Genomic DNA, 20,508 nt, shown 5'->3' with positions numbered 1-20,508 from the left:
GCTTTCATTCTGTTACTCCACTGCCTTTCATGTTAACCTATTGCTGTCTTAACTGTAACCCCATTGTCTTTCTTCCTTTTTCCTTTCCCTCCTTCTTTATTAGATATTTTCTTTATTTCCATTTCAAATGATATCTCCTTTCTCTGCTTCCCCTCTGGGGGAAAAAAAAAAACCTGTTCCCTGCCCCTTCCCCCTGGCATTCCCCTACACTGGGGCATAGAACCTTCACAGGATCAAGGGCCTCTCTTCCCATTGATAACTGACTAGGCCATCCTTTGCTACATATGCAGCTGGAGCCTTGAGTCCCCCATGTGTACTCTTTGGTTTAGTCTCTGGGAGCTCTGAAGGTACTAGTTAGTTCATATTGTTGTTCCTCCTAAGGGGCTGCAAACCCTTCATGTTAACCTTTTATCTGTCACTTGCATTTGTACTGATGAGAACTGTCCATCTTACTGTATTTTTTTATTTGTATAGGATTCATCATTCTCTCTTGTTCCTCCAGGATCTTTGCTTTGTAAATTATGTTTCTGTGTCATTTAAAATTTGTTTTTCATCAAAGTTTTCAACATTTTTTCAGGTATTAACTCATACTTTTTATCTCCCTTTTCCTTGCCCACTGAAATTGCCACTATGCCTTACTCTCCTGGCTAATGTGCTCCACATTTCTCCTTTTATTTTCTTCTTCTTTTCCCTCTTTGTCCTTCAGACTGGATAACCAGTTTATGCATGTATCTTTAAGTCCAGATTCAGATACATTATAGAGCCCTGCATTTACATTACATGTACATTACATTAATATGTCTTTGACTTCAGTATTATCACCTAGTTATTTACTTTTAGGAGAGATACTTAGAGTTCATCAAGCATTACCAATAACAGCCCATTTGTCAACTGTTTGACAATGAAGGTTCCTGTAGCCTTATGTAAGGGTCACAAATATTCACCTTTTTTTTTTTTCTTTTCTTCTTCTCTTTTTTTTTTCCTTCAAAGGTAACCATTTTGGTAACACATTGTAGCAAATTTAATAATACCTTCTACAGCTACTATTTTGTTTCTTTGTTTAGTGACTGGACAAAGCTATCAGTGAAATCTACTTCCTTGACACTCAACAGTTGTTGATGTTACTGTCAGAGTATAGTCTTGGGCATGCATATGGTAGGGCTTCTAGGCAGGTTGTTTGTTTGTTTGTTTGTTTGGGGCTGAGGTTATCACACCCACCCCCTGTCTTAGTCCTCACTAATCCTATCTGACTACGTATTGTTTTCTGGAGGATACACTACTGTACTGTCTGATCCAATTAAATCTGTGCCCATGTCAATATAATCTTTTAATGCTGGCTCAAGAGTTTTTGTTGACTTCAGGGGAGTTTTGAGGGAGACATCCCTCTTCTGGTTCTGTCAGGTTTACTAAATGCTGTTCTTGTCATTACTCACTACTATCCTCACTCTCTCCTTTCCCTCTTATATTCCCCCATTCTCTATTCCAAAATCAGTTTGTTTGCAGTTCTTTCTTTAAGCTCCCTATGCTTATGACTAAGGTTTCCACCTAGGCAAAAATCCCTAAATCACTGCCCCAGACCCAGGGAGCAGTCAGCAGTCCTTGTCTATCAAAGCAACACTCCTGTTTCTGGGCCAGGGTGAGGAGCTAGAATCTAGTCTCTGGGGTTGCCGCTCTTGTGAGGAAACCTCCGCCATGTGATTTAAAGTCAATCTTGTCAATTCTCAACGATTGTGTATCTGAACTCCTTTATGTCTCACCCTCCTCCTTTTTTCCTTCTCTCTGAAACTCAGATGCTGAGTGCTGCAAGACCCTTGATGTTTTCTCTGCGTGTGCATTCCTTTCTCTGACATCTCCATTCTGCTGCTGGGTGTTCCCAACGAGATATTAATTTTGATTAATGTCATTTTGAGTGCTAACATTTCCACTTGCTCCTTGTTTATACTTTCCATTTATTTGCTAAGGTCTTCTGTGCTTATGTTTGTTTCATGCATATTCCTAATGGCTACTTTAAAGCTCCTTCTCTGACCATTGCAACATCATATTAAAACCACTAACTTATTAATCGACTTCTTCCCATCAGACTTGAGATGATTTAGTGGCATCGTATAGATGTGTTTTAGTTCTCTTTACATACAGCCTTACTGCTGCCAAGTGGCCAAGAAAGTCCAATGGCTTCACTCGGGGCTTCTGGGAAGAGATAAATGTGTGGACTCCTAGCTAGAAGAGAAGAAGGAAGCTTCATTATAGCCAGCCTGCTTTGATTCTGGATGCCACACCTTGCCATTGCTGATGTTAGTGGAATCAGGGTTATTATAGGTATTTAATTTGTTCCATGGTTTTTGGAGGAAGTAAACAGATGGATGTCTAAGAGTCTCTAGCCTTGTTGTGTTGCTCATTTCCTGGTCCTTTAGTTAGAGACAATGGAATTTTTCTTGAGACTTTTGTCTGTCTGTTCACATTGTCACCTGCAGCTGCATCACCTTATCTTGGGTATGTGAGACAAAGAGAAAACACACATTGCCATGGTGTGCTTCAGATCTTGAGGTCCAGAGCCACTGTACTTTTGTGATGTTCAGCTTCTCCTTACTCTGATTTCTGTTTAAGTGGAGAGATAGGTCAAAGTAAGCTGGTTCCATCTTGGTCCAGAACAGGGAGTATGTTGTTACTTCTTGAGTTCGCATTCAGTTAAGTACCTATTAACACTGAAAATTATCTTCATGTGATCCACTTAGTTCTTGGGTTCTACTACCCAGACATGAAATTTTTTTGCAGTGTTTCCCATTTTGAAATAGACTCTCAATGACTAAAAACAAGATATTAACTACCAACATGAATTATTCCTGAAAAGGTAATTTCAATTGATCTCTTCGGCCATTGGAGGACCTAACTAGTTCACACTAGACAGACATCCATCATTGCAGCTTATTACGAATAAAATCTTAGCATTTACAAATTAAAATGCAGTCTTGTGAATGGATGCATCTGTGGTTTAAATATTGCTAGATAGGTGAAAAAAAAACAAAAAAAAAAAAACAAAAACAAAAACAAAAAACCCTCTGCCACAGAGATGACAAACACAAGTGCTAATGGTGGATTGTTTTGGCAAATGTATGACTGTTATTGCTCCTATAACCAGAGGAAAAGAGAACACTGTTTGCATTTTCTAGAGCCATTTTTACCCCCCAAAGACCTCTTTCATCTTTGTCAACAATGACGACTCCTGCCAGAAAATGGTAAAAACTGTGATGGCGTCTGCCATGTCTGTAGGAGACCACAGTTGACTTCTGACTTGGTGCTTATGAGAAGGCGCTTTGCTCCAGGGACAAGGACAATAGTGGAGGGCTGTGAAGGAGGACAGTGAGGTCGCCAGCCTAATTAAAATGAAGACAAGTGGCTTACTGGGTGAGCTTATTCCAGAGGAAACAAATAAAGGAAATTTCATTTTTGTGCAGACTCCAAGGACATAACCAACTTTATGAGGTGAAATGTAATGTATTCCCAGCCTCATAAGCATATACCCACTGCCTTAGCTGCCGGCAGCATAAGACTATCCTTCTTCAGCGGGGAAGAAGAGGAGAGATGAAATGAAAGAAAATGAAATGACATAAATACATCCACTGGAAAAGACTAATTACGAACCAAGTCTGTTCTTGACAAGAAGCAGTCTGGTTTAAATACTCTCTTATTCTTCCTCAGCTTCGTGCATGTTAGTTTCCTAAAAAAATAAAAATAATAAAAAAAAAGAGATAGGTATCTTTTAATTCCAAAAGTGTATCATGTGAAGTCCACAGATGATTGTTACCATGGTGCTGTAAGTATCCCATAGCAGACTAATATGTTCTTGGGGCTACTGCTGCTTTTAATATGCTGCTTCTTTAATACAGAAACCTAGAAGAGGAAAACCTGCATCTATTCTCAACTATCTCCCCTTAAATACACCAGCAATCCGGCTTGTTCTAAAGAACCTGTTTCGTTAAGGTTTCTAAATGAGGAAAATTAAAAAATAATTCCTTTGAGGAGCTTTTATTTAAATATCAGTCGGATCTGAGTGTGTAAAAATAAGAGACCTATAACTAAGGAGCCAAGCAGGAGGTGAAAAGCACATTCCTTCGTGCAGTTTGCTGCTGAACATCTCAAGGAAAGAAAAAAAACAATGCAGGAGAACATGCTGTTATTAAACTGCCTCTCACACCTTCCCTCTGAAGCCCAAAAGCACGCTACAAGTGTTATCTATCCCACAAATAATCATGGGTGGGAGGAGGCAAAAGAAAAAAATAGATGCAGATCCTGGACATCTGCCCTTTCTCAATATTATTTCTTAGATGATATAGCAATAATTTGATCATCCCTAGTAGAAAACAAATATTGTGAAAGACTCAGAGATATGTATGGCCACTATATAATGAGAACTTGAGAGCTGAAGCGTGGTTTTTAAACAAATTATTACAAAGTGGTGGTGGGGGTCTATAAAATCTTTCTGTACTTTTAGTTTTCTTATTGGCATAGATGCTTATACAATCAAATGGATATTCAGAATATTTTACTTAGTCCCAAGAAGAATTTTATATGACATGTAGGCAGATTATTATCTTCTTAGAAATATGGAATAATTGGCATTAAAAGGGGTTACATTCTTGGATGTTGGGGCTCACATTTATAATCTTAGAACTCAGGAGGCAAAGGCAGGATTGCTAAACTTGTACCCAGACTGAACTATACAATGAATTTCAGAAATTTGTCTGAGCTTCAGAATAAAACTCCAACTCAGAACAAACAAATAACAATAACAAAACACACACACACACACACACACACACACACACACACATGAAAACAAAACAAAACAAAACAAAACCAGAGGTTGTTGTACTAGCTAAAATATCTAAGTGATAGGCAGGATGGATATTAGATTGTGAAGTTGTATGCACAGGTTGAGAAGTCGGCTACCCAAATTCAAGGTGGACAAGTTACAGAGCATCTGTGCACCTCATTTTCCTTGTGGATAGGTCACTGGCTGTTACACAAGTTAGATAAACGGAGGTATATAGGACTGTGTAGACACCAGGGACCTTACCTCTTGTGTTCCACAATCATTTCAGTGATCTAGATTCAGTCTTGGTGTCTGCAAAAGCCTTCATCCCTTAGACAGGGAGGAATCACCCAGGGAGGAACCTGGGTGGCTCTGGGAACCTGATGACTGGACTGAGATCTAGGCTCCTTTCATTAATCTAGTCAAACCACAGCAGACAAATGGAACACACTTCCTCTCAACAAATTTGCACTCAGGAAGAAGGGAACTAAAAAGGGAATGTGCAGATATGCCAAAATGAAGACTATGTCAGGAGGAGAAGAGGACACAAGATATTCAAAGTCCAAACAAGAACATGTCACATGAGGAAAGGGCAACAATGATAAGAGAGACCACAGGGGGATCATAATTATATCCCACTACATTACAAACTATCCTCCATTACCAATCAAATCCATAAAATTTCATCTGTAATTTGAATGGTAAAATATTTAACCTCTCTGAGTGTTAGCCTGATGGTATTTAAATAATCACATATTTTGCAATGGTTAAATATAATGGGTGTCCTAGTGAAAATCCCTCCCTTAAGTACTCTGTTGTACCTTGAAAGTAGAACTCTCATCTATAGGAAGTCTCTGGAGGGAAACAGAGAAGTCCAGCCAGGCAGCCTGGAGACTGAGCTCAGAGCCTCATAGCACCAAGGAGAGCTCTCTACAACTGAGCTATGTCCCCAGCCCTGAATCATTTATATATTATTTATTTTTTCATAATTTATTGAATGACTTTACTATAAGCACATCAACATACTAGTAGTCCAATTAGTAGCAGTGGTATAAATAAAACATCTTTTGTGGCTGGAGTCTATAACTCGTAGTTCTAGCCCCTACCTAGCTCAGTGTCTTGGGGGAGAGTTGGTTTTCTTTATATATTTACTACAGACCACATCTGTGGAAAGGGACAGAAAGAATCCAATTCACCTGTTAACTCATAATGGTGGGAGAAGTATCTTACCAAGGGTACTTGTTGAGAAAATAAATTCTGTGAGTGGAGAGTCTGCATTAGATTGGGCACAAGTAGCGTTGGCTACCCATCATTCTTAGCTCAGTGTGTCTGAACCCTGGTTCAATTATTGCCTGATGGGGTATTTTGAAAATGTGTTTTCTATATTAGTACTTTCAAAAGTTGTACATTAACTTTAAACTTTTTAAACAATAACATAGCTTGCAAGTCCTGAATAGAGCTTTGTCTACAGATGTACTGAGCAATATAAACTAGTGTTGTGGGAAATATTTATAAAACAGTCCATGCTATACTGGCAGGGCAGGCCAGCCTGTTCTCATCCTTGCAGACTCTCTGACCTGTAGCTCTGAAATCTCTCCACCTGACTTGCTAAGTTCCCATGGTGGGTCGTTGCCATGTCAGCCCTACACTTCCAAATCCCCATGGTCTTTTGGAATGCACTTCTTGCAAACCCTTGCTTTGCCACCATATCTTTTCTCTCTGGAACCCAGTTGAGTCACCAAGTGAAGGAAAACGCCACACAAACTTAGTGCAGAATTAACACAATCACTGGGTACAACAACTAGCATCCTAATTTGTAAGCCATTCTAAGTTAAATCCTCCAGTAGTGGATTCCAACAGGTCTGCCGCCTGAACAGATTCCACTACCTACATTTTGGCCTCCACCTGTCTCCTGTCCAAAAACCTGTCTCTGTTTCCTGCCTCTCCTCTTCCTCTCTTTGAACCAGAAGTCTCACCAACTCCTCTCCCAACGATTGGTCCCCTGAAATCTTTATTCATTAGGGGAAGGTTCTCCTGAAGTCACCTGAGTATGTGATTCACTCCTCATCCCAGGTAGTCCCTCTTGGGGAAGCAGAATTAGCATCAGAATACAAGTAGCACCAGGGCTATCTATAACAGACTAGCACTAGCACAGTAAAGGATAAACTAGGCTAAGAGTTTGTGGAAAGCCATCCCTTGAAAGAATCAGGCTGGAATGAAGCTTCCTTTATGCTTTCTGACATAAGGCATATGTAACCTCCCTTGTTTCTACTCACTTTTTAAGGCTTTACAAGGAGCACTACCCAGATTGACCTTTTTAAAAAAGGAATTCTTTTGTTGGGCATGGTGGTAGCACACACTTTAAATCCCAACACTAGAGGGGCAGAGGCAGTTTGATTTCTGAGTTTAAGATCAGCATCATCTACAGAGTGAATTCTAGGGTAGCTAGGGCTACACATAGAAACACTCTCTCAGAGAGATGATAGATAGATAGATAGATAGATAGATAGATAGATAGATAGATAGATAGATACATAGATAGATAGATAGATAGATAGAATATAAAAAATATTTTTTTTGTAGTAAGCTGTAGCTCATACTAGGCTGTAACAGATAAATAAACATTAAGTTTCAATGGAGTATTCACTGTTTGCATAAAAAACGATTCAGAAAAGTCGCAATGATTGCCATTTCAAGGGATTTTTAGATAACACATTTTTTTAAGATACAATTTCTAGGATAATTGAAACTTCTCTCCAAGCCTGGCCTATATCTTGTGAAGGGATTAAATGGATCCCATTATGTAAACCTTGACTAAACAAATGAAGAATCAACCCAACAGCCCAGGATATTATCAGTTAATGATCTAGAAAAGTAGAGAAGGGTTACGAAGTCTGCACCATCATTACTATCTGCGTGGCTTCTGGCCAGTAACATTAAAATCATCATAAATTTGATAAAGGAGTAATTGCATGCTTTCCGCTGTTACTATTATTACATGCTTTATCTCATCTATTGTAACAGCTGCCTTATTCACACTCACACCTACACACATGCATTCCAGCAACATATGCCATTTCTGTCCAGTCACAAGTCAGTAATTGGCTCTCCTAGGACCCATTTGTACAAGCTAGAAACCTGAAATCCATTTTGATCCCTTTCTGCTCGACATCCACATGCATCCTCACATTTCCCAAGTCTTGAAAAATCCTGCCAATCCATCAGTCTCTTGACTTCTGCTTGGATTACCACGGGGATGTCTAACAGATCTCCATTCTTCCCATCTGTCCTACCAGGGCACTAAGATGAGATTTCTAACATGCAAGCATTAACATATAAGGGTAGCTCTTTTCCCTTCTGATAAAACTGAAACTCATGGCATGACAAATTTGTTAAGTACTTCAAGAAACAACTGACCACTGTTTCAGTGCCTCCTCTGTCTACTCTGCCCTTTGTAATTCTAGTTTCAGCTCCACTGCACTTCTGGGTTCTGGAGAACTCTAGGTTGAGGTTCCTGCCATTCTCTTGCTTATAACACTCTTCTTCTTCCTATTTGCCTTGGTCTGTTAAAGAGCTGTTCCACTCTTGGAGTCTTAGCTTGAATTTCATTTCCCTGAAACTCTTTGGATACGTAAATCCAGACTGTTTTTTGGTTTTTTTTTTTTTTTGGATACAAAAATCCCTTTTGCTATTGGCCCTACATCTTCTTTATTGTGAATTATCTGTTGTCCACTGCCCTATATTATACCTGTTTCTTGACTAGTAAACAACATCCTTGATAGTTATCAGTTACAAGAGAGAGAGAGAGAGAGAGAGAGAGAGAGAGAGAGAGAGGTTTCTTCCATCACTCTTTCCATTTTAGCCTTCTTCTCACATGTAGCAAGTATGCAATGCATAGCTTTAATGTGAAGCATATATAGCTTTAATGTGAAAAATATGAATACTTATCCACCAGTATGGTTCTTATGATGCACAGCTTTCCCATTAACAGTTTTCAATGGGTTCAAAACAAGAATCCAGTAAATTAACCTAGTCTATTGTCTTTACACTTTATGCCTCTCAAAAAACACCACGCTCCCCTCTTCCACCTAATCTCCACTTTCTTGGTCCTCAAAAAAATCTACCTATTATAAACTATCTAATACTCACTAACTAGCCAGGGCTCCCTCACATTTCCAGCAATTGATAAAACTACCATTAGCATAAAGTAATCTACTACCCTGGACACTTACTGAATTCCTAACAATACATGTGCCATATTCTGCTTTGGAATAGATTCATCTAAGCATTTGCTATGATAGTAGATGGCATGAACCTTGCAGAATAGTTAAAGTTTTCTAATTATATTTCTCTGTACATCTGTCTTCTCTAACAAGCAGAAACAGGATAGAAACCAAGCCTCTGTCCTTTTTACACTGTAAATAGGATCATGCTTGAGACATCATTTGTAAGTGATGAAAGCATGCTAGAGTCAGGTAAGTTTGGATTATGAGCTACCCTATTTCTGTTAAATGTTTAATGCTAGCTGTGTTACCTGCTACTGTCAGCTGGGTTAATGCTCTGTTTTGTTTGGTTTGACTAGTTTTAATTTTTCATTTGTAAAACTAGGGTGAAAGAGTTGTAATCAATCAATGCTGTCTCACTGGAAAGTACTGAGAAGTACTGCACATCAAAGACAATCTACAAACACTAGTGAAGCATCAGCCATGCACTAGACTTGGCTGCAGTGCTTGTGACCTTGAAGGGAAAAAACCCTCGAGGCCAGCCTGGTCTACAGAGTGAGTTCTAGAACAGCTAGCGCTATACAGAGAAACCCTGTCTTGAAAAACCAAATAAATAAATAAATAAATAAATAAATAAATAAATAAATAAATAAATAAAGGGTTAGGGTAGGGTTAGGGTTAGGTCAGTCATGGTACACACCTTCAATCCCATCACTCAAGAGGCAGAGGTGGGTAGATCTCTGTGAGTTCAAGGTCAGCCTGGACTACAGAGTGAGTTCCATGACAGCCAAAGCTTTACAGAGAAACTCTCTCTGTGGGTTCAGGTGAGGCACAGGGTGGCAGACAGCAGTTACTGGACTCCACATAAGCTATTTGCAATACTTGCATTCTAGTGGCAGAAAGAAGACAGTACACAGAAGATGCTAATATTATATTACATTACATTATGTTATATTACATATTGTATAATATGTCTGGCAGCAACAAAATAAAAAGACATAAGAAATAGTACACAATCTGGAAAGGGAAGAGTTCAGAAATCGAGGTAGTTGGGGTTGAAAGGAGGTGTCATACATTAGTGTCCAGTAGAGCACACAAACCTCACTGAGAAGGAAATATTTGCACAAAGACCCAGGCAGGTTAAGAAGATACAGTAAGCATGAAATTGTATTTGTAGAATATTCCAGGCAAAGCAGCAGAAGACCAAAAGAAAACCATGAGGAGGGTTTTGCAGGAGGAACCACAAGACCCACAGGATCCGTAAGCAAAGTAAGCAAAGAGGACACAGCACGGACAAGGTGATGAGACGCTGAAGGGTCATTGCTTATAAACGAGTAAGTCTTTACAATCCAGTTTGGATTGTATTCTGGCCTTCGCTCTGGAAAAAATAATGGGAAACTACGGGATGTCACAAATCAAGGCCTCCCGTTACCTGGTGCTTTACTTTTATCAGGATTTCTCTGGCTGCTCTTCTGCAAATAGGCTGTAGTGGGAGTGGAGAGTATTCCTGGAGGCCAATTAGTAAGGCACTGGGTAAACACCAAGACAGATGATAGAGGCTTTGATTTGCTTTGAACTAATTCTGGATAAAGTTAAAAGCTACAGGTAACAGGACTTCCCAACAGATTGGCTGAGTGGTGTGAGAGAGAGAGAAAAAAAAAAACCCTCAGAGATATTCCCAAGATTTACTTGGACAACTTGAGAGATGGATTAACATGGACAACTGCATGTAGAATAGGTTTGAGTGACAGCAAAAGCCTAGCTCTAGCACACTAGGGTCAACTCATAGACAATAGCTTGGAGGTACTGAGATTCGGGGGAGGGGTCTAGGTTCCCAATACACATCCAGAGTTTGAAGCATTTGGATAGCATTATAGTAACAAGTCTAAAATATCTGGGGGTAAGTGAAGGAGCTTAGAGTTTCTTCCAGCAGGAAGGTGATAGCAGGCAGGATACATTTACAGCTTGTAGACTGTGTGTCCTTTTCTGGAAGCACTGTAGCTCATTGTGTGCCCTGCAGTGTTAGCATGTGAGTTGTTTGGGGATAATTATTAAAATATAGATTTCTGGGCTTCTTCCTAACATGTGGTATTAGAAATTGTGGAAATCATGTCTGAAGTCTTCATTTTAAATAAGTCTTTCAGGAGGTTCTTCCATTTGACATTTTAGATCTCCTTTAGTAGGAGCTTAATAAATATTTGTTGAGATCATTCACATTTTTAGGTTTTAATTTTTATTCAAGAGCAATGTGACACTCAGAGTTTCAACTCGTTTGCAGTTCTGATGGTAATTGTGAGGCTGAATTGCAGTCCGTACCCTGCTGATTAGGGGTTAATACTTGCAAGCTGTTGAGCAGCATACTGTGCTGGCTGAAATGACAAGAGAGCGGAGGAGAAACCCACTGGCTCTTATCCTCATTTCCACTGTCACGTGGGACAGAAGCCTTGAAATTACACAGTGTGACATCAAGACAGAAGAGAGTCAAGGCTGAGGGATTGTTTCTTGTTTTCTCTGCCCTAGGTTCTCCTTGGGGGGTTGGTTCAAATGATTTCTCCCAGGAATTCTTAGCTATATTATTCTGCATTTCTGCCCTGTCATTTCTACAAGGGACATACTGGAAAGCATCACTGCTGACTACAACGTGGCCTGCACCTGAGCACATGCTCAGTCGACTGCTCTCAGACATGGTCCACGGATGACAAGGTTATCTCCCAGAGGCTTTACTGCCACCAGACACACATGCAATGGCCACGGCCTGTTGCTGGCCTTTAAAGGAAAAGGCTGAAGTAAAACAAGTCATATTTTTTTTCCACCACGCTTGTGAATCTGTCAGACAGAGCACCCAGCAATATGCTGAACAAACAATCAGAGATGTTTAAGACTGGGCTGGTTGTCATTTCTAAAGACTTTGGGTTGGGCTGGGTACAATGGTTCATGTCTTCAATCCTAGCACTTGGGAGACAAAGGCAGGAAGTTCTTTGTGAATCTGGGGATAGCCTGATCTACAAAGAGAGTCCCAGGACAGCCAGAGTTATACAGAGGGACCCCTGCCTCCCCTTTTTCTCCCTCACACACAGAGAGTTGTTTTAGTGTAAGTATCCCCTGGTACTTGTCTTCCGAGCTCTGTTAACCTGGAACATTGGTGACTTTTCATCTCTAGCATCAATTTCAATCAGTTCTCACAGCCGTGCACACCTGGTCAAGGTAGTGAATGCTGGTTGCATCCACACCCACAAAATTGCAGATTTCCCTCGCTGCAAACGTACAGTAAGGTTTCTGTTGATTAGCTCCCTTCTCCCATGAGGAGCATCTTGCTTGCTCTCCAGTGCTACTTGGCTTTGCCAAGATGGAGAAGAGAAAGATGAACTAGAGCCTGCAACCTATCTAGTATTGGTACATGCTTCCTTTTCTGAAAACTGGACCACATACCTGCTACTCCCTGAGAAGAAGAAGTTACGATGTATTTTCTGAACCCTGGATCCACAATGGAATCCCTCATTGGCTTTGAGCCTAAGTTCCTTGCAGACTAAGACTCCACTTTGGCTGCTAGGACAAGGGTTCCTAGTCCTAAGTAGACATAAGAATCACCTAAAAGACTTGTGTAATCGAAAAGTCTTGGGTCTTGTTGCTGAGTTTCTAGTTCAATAGGTCTAACTAGAGCTTGAGGATGGCTCTGTTTCTTACAATAGGGTTTCTCTGCAGATCATATTTTGAAAACCTTCAATGTAGAAGACTATAACATTTAAAGAAAGAAGGAGGTCTGCTTGTAGCTTATATTTGAGGAGGGGCATCATAGGGAGGGAAAGAAGAGGCAGAAGGGATGGAAAGAGAGCAAAGAAGCAAGTCACAGAGAGAGAGAGAGAGAGAGAGAGAGAGAGAGAGAGAGAGAGAGAGAGAGAGAGAGAAAGATCATATATTGGTGATACTGTGATAAAGAACCAAGAACTAAGATTTCTCATTTAATCTTCAAAACCCTCTAAAGTTTATATCTGTGATGGTTTGACTAAGAATGATCCCCTAGGATTATGTGTTCCAATACTTGGTCCCCAGTTGGTGGAACTGGTTGGGAAGGATTCGGAAATGTGGCTTTGTTAGAGGAGGTATGTCATTGAGAGCCAGCCTTGAAGTTTCAAAAGATTCGCATCACTCCCCATGTTCTCTGTTCTCCTCCCTCTCCCCCTCCCTTCCCCCCCTTGCATGTGCACATGTGCATTCTTTGTCTATCTCACATCTCTCTCCTGCTTATAGATTGAAATGTGAGCTCTCAGCTGTTTCTGCTCCCATGCCTTTGCTCTGCCATGATGGACTCAGACCCTCTGAATCCATGAACCCAGTTGAACACTCTTCTATAAACTGCATTGTTCATGGTGTTTCATCATAGCAACAGGAATCTAATACAGTGTCCTTACATTACCATCTGAGTTTTGACCTATTATTTCCACAAAAGCAGTAGGGGATGGAACTGATTGTAATTATGCAGATGTTGATTTTGTAGCAAAAACAACTCTGCTATGCTTCCTTATTCACTGCACTTTATCACAGTCATGAGACAAGGCAGATCCCCAAGTCCTGCCATTTTATCTCTTCCTTCCTTCTACAACTCATATAGTCAAAGTCTCAGCATGCCTCCAAGATGCATTCAAGGACTAGGATAGCATCCACCCTTCAAGATGTATGTATACAGTGCAAACTGCCTAATGTTAAAATCATACATTTAACCATTATACAACCCAGCATAATTTAGGATTGGCCATAAGTGTAGGTTCATGGATACTTACTATTATTTTTGGTTACATGTTATACTTAGCTAGAATTGTAAAGACTCTGTCTTAAACATTTTGTCATTAACATTGTGATAAATACCTAGCCCCATCTAGTATAAACCTATAAGTAGTCAATCAAGTCAAAGACAGAGGCTGCTGGAGATGATGATTTAATCTGAAATGAAAGATGATCCAGTGGAAATGAAAATGCAGAGAGTAGGATGCAGGGCAAGTTTAGCATAGAGTAACCTCTATGCAGCAACGGACGGCTGGTATCAGAATACCTTATCCACTGGCAAAACCAAAACTCCATAGTGCCCAAATGCTTTATTGGAGAATGGTGAAATGTCTACATACAACATCCTCCCAACAGTATAAACTATTCCTGTACCTACCATTGTGCTAATGCAATGTCAATATGAACCATATATAAGTAGCTACTATGCAATGTTATTCATGGAACATTGGAAACAATGGAAAATAGAGAGTTGGGACAGAGGCAATTTTTAAAGATACATTTTGCTTCTAGGTTATTTGAACCCAGAGGTGTGAGACCTGCCCAATGTGGAATGCTGATTGCACTTTGAGCACAGTTGAATTTAGACATAGCAACACTGTCAAACAAGTGCTTTCCTGAAGACAGGGTCTGTGCCTGACCTGTCTCCCCTCTTCCTGGTTGCATCTGGAATGTTATTTATACATACTATGGCCAAATAAACATGTTGTGAATAACAGGAAATAAAAGGAGAGGAACAAAATGGAAAGAGGAGACAACCTGCCATGGCCCTTGGCAAGGTGTTCATTAGATCCTTGGGTATGTGACATCTTCTAGATAGCCCTGCACCCTTTTTGGCTAGTCTGGTGGTTGTGGTCCTTTCTTACAAGATTTTTTTTTTATTATAAAACTGTTTTTCTTTTCTTTTGTTACACTTCTAGACAGCTCCAGCTTCAGTCAATTAGACTAACGTGTGCATGCAGTACCTTTCTCATTTTAATAGAGAAATAGCTAATGCCTCTAGATGTATTGAGAGCCACCTCTTTAACCTCATTGTGTCTCTGCAGCCAGCCCTGGTGGCCATTGAGCTAGAACTGCACTTGCCTGAAAACATTCATTGCACAGAATGCCAGCTGGAGGTCAGGGTAGTTCTCTAGGAAGAGAAAGAAAAAGAAACTGTGTTTTTTCTTAAGTGCTAGTTAATATGAAAACACAATGGATATTTTATGCTAGTTTTTGTAGGAAACCAGCCTTTAGGCCTGGTCAGCCCACACTGGATATGACTTTCTTTTCTGACCAAGTAATGAGTCATTCTAAGTAAGGGAATTATTTATTTGCACCTTGAAGAGGGAGAAGGCAGGATATTACCCAGTAGCAATGGCTGGGGAAACCACAGGACAAAGTTAATACAGGCAGCCCCATCATATAACTTTGCCAAAGATTAAAAGCTCAGGAATTGTGAGTCAGACACAAAATGGGAAATGGTGTGTAATCTTGTAGCTCTCTTCTTGACTTATTTATATCTACCACCTCAGCGGGTGTCTGCTCTGCTCATAGACCAGAGTAACAGCATCACCTGAGCATTTGTTTGGCTCATAGCTTGTCAGAGCCCCTCTTACACCTCCTGGGTCAGGAACTCTGAAGGGGCTTCCTGATGCATGCTAATGTCCCGAAGCAGGCAGTGAACCTTCCAAGCACTCCTTATGCACACGAATACCCAAGAGCCAGAGCTCCAGGCCCATGATGCACCTCTATAAGAGCATGTGAGGGGTGTACACATGTGTCAGGTGAGGTAGAGATAATCGTGCTGACCACCAGGGTGTGATCCACCTGCAAGCTCTGATAGAACCCCAGCCACTCAGTTCAGCACTCGCAGGCCACCCAATAGCTGTGTGAAAAGCCTCTGCACACTGACTGAAAAGCTAGCAAGACCCGTGACGTGGAATCTAAGGATGTTCACGCGCAGGCTTCCTGCCAGACACCTGGTTTAGATCTTGTTGTGAAATAAAGATGAAGCAATTAGCTTCCCGTTGCTAACTGGACTTCTCCTGGTGCTTCTTGTACATGCTTTGTCCCCTGCTGAGCCTTGCTGGAGTGAATTAGGGGCTTTATTGTCCCACCCCGCATTCCACACTCTGAATAAATATGAAGATGGCTCAGTTGGAGGGATCTGAAGCTACAAACACCACATACACTCCCAGTTCTGGCCAACACAGGCCTGCCTGCCTGCCGGGGCCTCACATAACAGCCAGCACAGGCTGGTACTCTCGAGTTTCTGTCTTCTTGTTTATGCAGCTACTTCTCCCAAGTATAAGTTCCTTGTAATCTGTCTTATTATTTATGTGATGATAAACAAATCTGCTTTGCTGGAGAAATGATTGCTATTTTCTTTTACTTCTCCTACAATAGGAAGGATAAGTGAAAGTAGAAAATCCGGAGACTGTGGACAGGAGAGAGAAAGGAAAAACAGTTTTCAGATTTTCATGCAGATGTACAAATGTTATCTATGTATCATTCTGGAAACAGCTGGTGAAAATATTAAGTCCACAAAATATCCCCTTTGGTCCTCAAGTATACATTAGTTTAACCTATATCTGAAATATATATGTGGAATATATATTAATATATATGGAATAGAGAGAGCATATATATGAATACATATATATATTTCTCTTTTTACTGACATTTTACTCTTTCTCAAGTACCTGCCCTTACTGTTTATACTATGTATTTCTATACAAAGCCATAACTCTAAGGTTAAGAAAGTTAGCTTTGTGTTTAACTGTAAGAATAGCCTCATACCTCAAGGTTGCAAGTCCTATATACATGTTTGTGGTAACATAAGAGGATTTCTACTGGTTCAGCTATATGAAATGCCTCCTCTTTCTCCTCCTCTTCCTCCTCCTCCTCCTCCTCCTCCTCCTCTTCCCCATCATCATCATTCTTTTCCTTCCTTTCATCCTCCTCTCCCTCCTCTTTCTCTTCCTCCCCTTCTCTTCCCATTCCTCCCCCCTCCTCCTCTTTTCTTCTTCCCTCACTATTCCCCATGCCTTTCTCTGTGTCTGTCAGGAGACCTTGGATGTGCCATTAGCACTCCTTTTATATTACTGAAAGTAATGAAACATAGTCAAACCCCTCCACTCTTAGAGAAGTAAGGTCATGGGTACATTCTTGTACAAAGGAAAATTTCTACTTAAGAATGCTATGCAATAAATTACCTATGAGTCCAGTGCTAAGCATTGTCAGCAAACAATCATGAATGTTTCTTTGCATCAGCAAAACACTAAATGAATAACTCAAGGTTCTATGAATGAAAACTTGGAAACCTGCAACACTGGCAACTAAACATGTTGCCATGACTAGAAGTTTCTCTCAACATTATCGTGAAGCATTATTATTATTATTTTTTTGAACTTCTAATAGTTCTTTCTTGCCTGGTGATACCCACTAAAGGTAATCCCAGGGATGGTGGCCTAGGCTTTCTTTATATCCCCAAGTCCTCTGATAGACCCTTTCCATTCCAGCCTTTCTAGCAGAGCGCAGGAAGATATGCAGGCAGCACAGGGAAGCTAAGTCAGGAAGAAACTTGACCTCAGTCTGTGAGCTGTGAAGTGCGAAGGACAAGTCGGGAACAAAAGGTCTCGTTTCTACGGCATTCATAAAACTGGTACTTTCAAAGAAATACCTTCCTTCTACTTGGGTAGCAGAAATAAGATGCAAAATGTGTTAGGAAGAAATTAAACCAGGAAACAAAGTTGCCTTCATTCTGCTATGGGGCAAATATTATTAAAAAACAAAACAAAACAAAAAAAAACACTCAAATAAATTATTTACCTTGGAGTCCCATTAGAAGAGGACTACAGCAAAAACACCCTGAATCAGGCTGCAAAAACCACACCAGATATCAGTAAAACACCCTGAATCAGGCTACAGAGAACCACACCAAACATCAGTAAAATAAATTCTAATAAAGTATCTCCTGGTTTCCTTTTGTTCTTGACTTATAAACAAATCCTTACATGGTACATTAATGCCTTGCCCTTAAAGGTTTAAAATTAAGAGTTCTAAATAACAAGTGTCTTGGAATGGGAGAAACAATTACCTTTAAGGTTTAAAGCAATAAGGTAAAATCTTAGAACCCACCAGAAACTCCCATGGATACCCAACAGTATGTTCCTGAAGCACTCGGTTAGGCATGCTGCTTTCTGAGGAAGGGCTCCAAGATTACAAAGACAAAAGCAAACAGGGAAGTTGAAAGGAAACAATCTAGTTCCACAGTGGTGCAGCTACCACCCTTGATGATGGTGACTTCTGTAGCCAAGAGATGGAGGTGAAATCCATTACATTTATTCCCATATGTTGCTTCCCTGAAGGCAGTGAGCTGAGAAACCATGTCAAAGGACTTCAGGAACCAGATAAAGGCACTCTGTCTGGAGCCCCCCATGGATTTTGGCCACTCACTGCTTGCGTCACTTAATCTTAACACAGCCCAAGTGATCCCAAGAAAAGAGGCTTTGGACAAGCTGTGACTTTTAAAATTAATCCTCTTGGAGGTAGAGTTGTCCTTGGAAAATGGTGCTATTTTTCATTTCTCATTCTTTACAGAAAGTAATGCAAGTTAAGGGATATCTTGTCTGCGTAGTTGAGAAACGCATAAGACACAGGAACTTGCACATGTTCTAAGTGTTTCCCTAGACGGTATAGGCATTGCACAAAGATAAAGAGAACATTGTTGGAGGCAGAGATGCTGAGTTTGGTGTTTGCTGATTCGGATGCTGTATAAGAGATCTCATCTGAGCTCTCCGAGCTTTGGTTTTGTATATAAGAATATTTATTTCCCCACTTCACTTGATAGCTGCAATACTTTTTATAGTTAAAAAAAAGATTATGAAATGACTTACATGCCCTGTAGAGAGTTGAAAATGGTAATATTGCTATTGATGTTTTAAGACTATCAGCTTTTGTTAGAGTTCATGTGACTTTCATATGTCTTTGTTGCTAGTTTTTACAAAATAGCATGGATTCTCATAGTAAACTATATGAATTAAACCTTTTAGAGATGTGTTTTAAATGTTTCCTATTTTATTTATTCATTAGCTATAGTGGGGTCGAACCCAGGACCTCCTGCATTCAGCTACGCCACTCATCCAATAAGCCAAGCCCTTTTGATTATTTTTCTTCTTCTTGAAATAGGGTCTTGCTAAGTAGCTCAGGATAGCCCTGGATTTCTTTACTTGCTATGTATCCCAAGCAGTCTTTGAATTTGAACTCTTCCTGCCTCGGCCTCTCAAGTAGATGGAATTACAAGTTTGTGTCACTAAGACCCAGGGGTGTAAATCAGTCTCTTACACAGTATCTCATATATTCTGTTGACTTAATGGAGCACTCTGCTAGGTTTCCTGAGGCTCCTCAGCACTTGACATTATGGCACGGTAATCTCAGTGTTTGCAGCATCCTCCACAGGTTGTCAGTTACAGCTTCCAACCCAGCTGTAAGAGGAAAGACATGCACCCTAATATTACAAGCACCCAGTTAAAATGAAAATAGCCATGAGTCGAGGACAAAGAAGCTGAAACTGTATATAAACCTGGAGTCTGCAACATCTGAAGCTTTAGCTTTTTATAACAACCCACCAGGAGCCTGCTGGAATAGTAAACTGCTTCTTGTTAGAAGAAGCCTTATAATCCCATGGCTTGGACTAGCAAGCCACACACACACACACACACAGAGAGAGAGAGAGAGAGAGAGAGAGAGAGAGAGAGAGAGAGAGAGAGAGAGAGAGAGACAAAGGCAGAGAGACAGAGACAGAGAGAAAGACAGAGAGACAGAGAGACAGAGAAAGAGACTTCATGCTCATATGCACACAAAGGATGAGTTTTGTTTTAGTTTTAGAATCTTTGGAACCCTGGTTTCCACCCCAACCCTAGTGCCACATCTAACAGCAAGCTTGTCAGCATCCCTAATATCTCTGGGCTTGTCCACATCTCTGAATTAGCAAAACAGGTAAGTTTTAAGGGACCTTCCAGCTCTAAAGTTAAGTTTGTTTGTTTGTTCCCTAGTTTGTTTCATAAATTAGATTTGTCTTTGAAGAATTCTTGCCCTTTGTCTTGCAAGAAGAGTTTCAGAGAACTTGAGGAAGGCTCCTTGTTTGATTGGGAAGACTCTGTAATTCCTATAGCTTGCTCATATAATCTTATAACCCACTGTGTTTATAAGGAAACATAACTGACAGAGGTGGGCTTGGAAGTTATCACCTAGGAAACAGTGAATTTTTTGCCTTGTTACTAATCACACTCCCTTTTATCTGCAACATCCACTTGCTGTTGGCTGGGAGTCAAACTTCTAAAGAAAAGATTATATTCTCCAATTACTCCGAAGCAATACTTTCCCCCAGTTTGACACACTATCAGAAAATATATTCTATTAGATATTTTCTTTATTTACATGTCATATGATTTTTCTTTTCCCAGTTTCCCCTCCCAGAAACAAACAAACAAACAAACAAACAAACAAAAACAAGAACAAACCCCTGTTGGCTCCCCCCTCCCATGCTTATCACTCTACCCTCTCCCACTTATTGGCCCTGGCATTCCCTTGCCCTGAGGCACAGAACCTTCACCAGGACCAAGGACCTCTCCTCCCATTGATAATTGATTTTGCTATCCTCTACTATACACATGCTGCCAGAACAATCAGTCCTACCATGTGTACTCCTTG

General features: G+C 40.4%; 1 protein-coding gene across 1 annotated transcript in view; it reads right to left on the bottom strand.

The window, feature by feature from the left end:
- The window catches only part of Trpm3 (transient receptor potential cation channel subfamily M member 3), a 934,047-nt gene that overhangs the window by 852,622 nt on the left and 60,917 nt on the right, over positions 1-20,508 (bottom strand). The window lies entirely within an intron of this gene.

This window comes from Mastomys coucha, unplaced genomic scaffold (assembly GCF_008632895.1).
Source record: "Mastomys coucha isolate ucsf_1 unplaced genomic scaffold, UCSF_Mcou_1 pScaffold21, whole genome shotgun sequence".
NCBI classification, from domain to species: Eukaryota; Metazoa; Chordata; class Mammalia; order Rodentia; family Muridae; genus Mastomys; species Mastomys coucha.
Note: the sequence above shows the minus strand (reverse complement) of the source record. Positions and strands in the feature narration are given on the sequence as shown.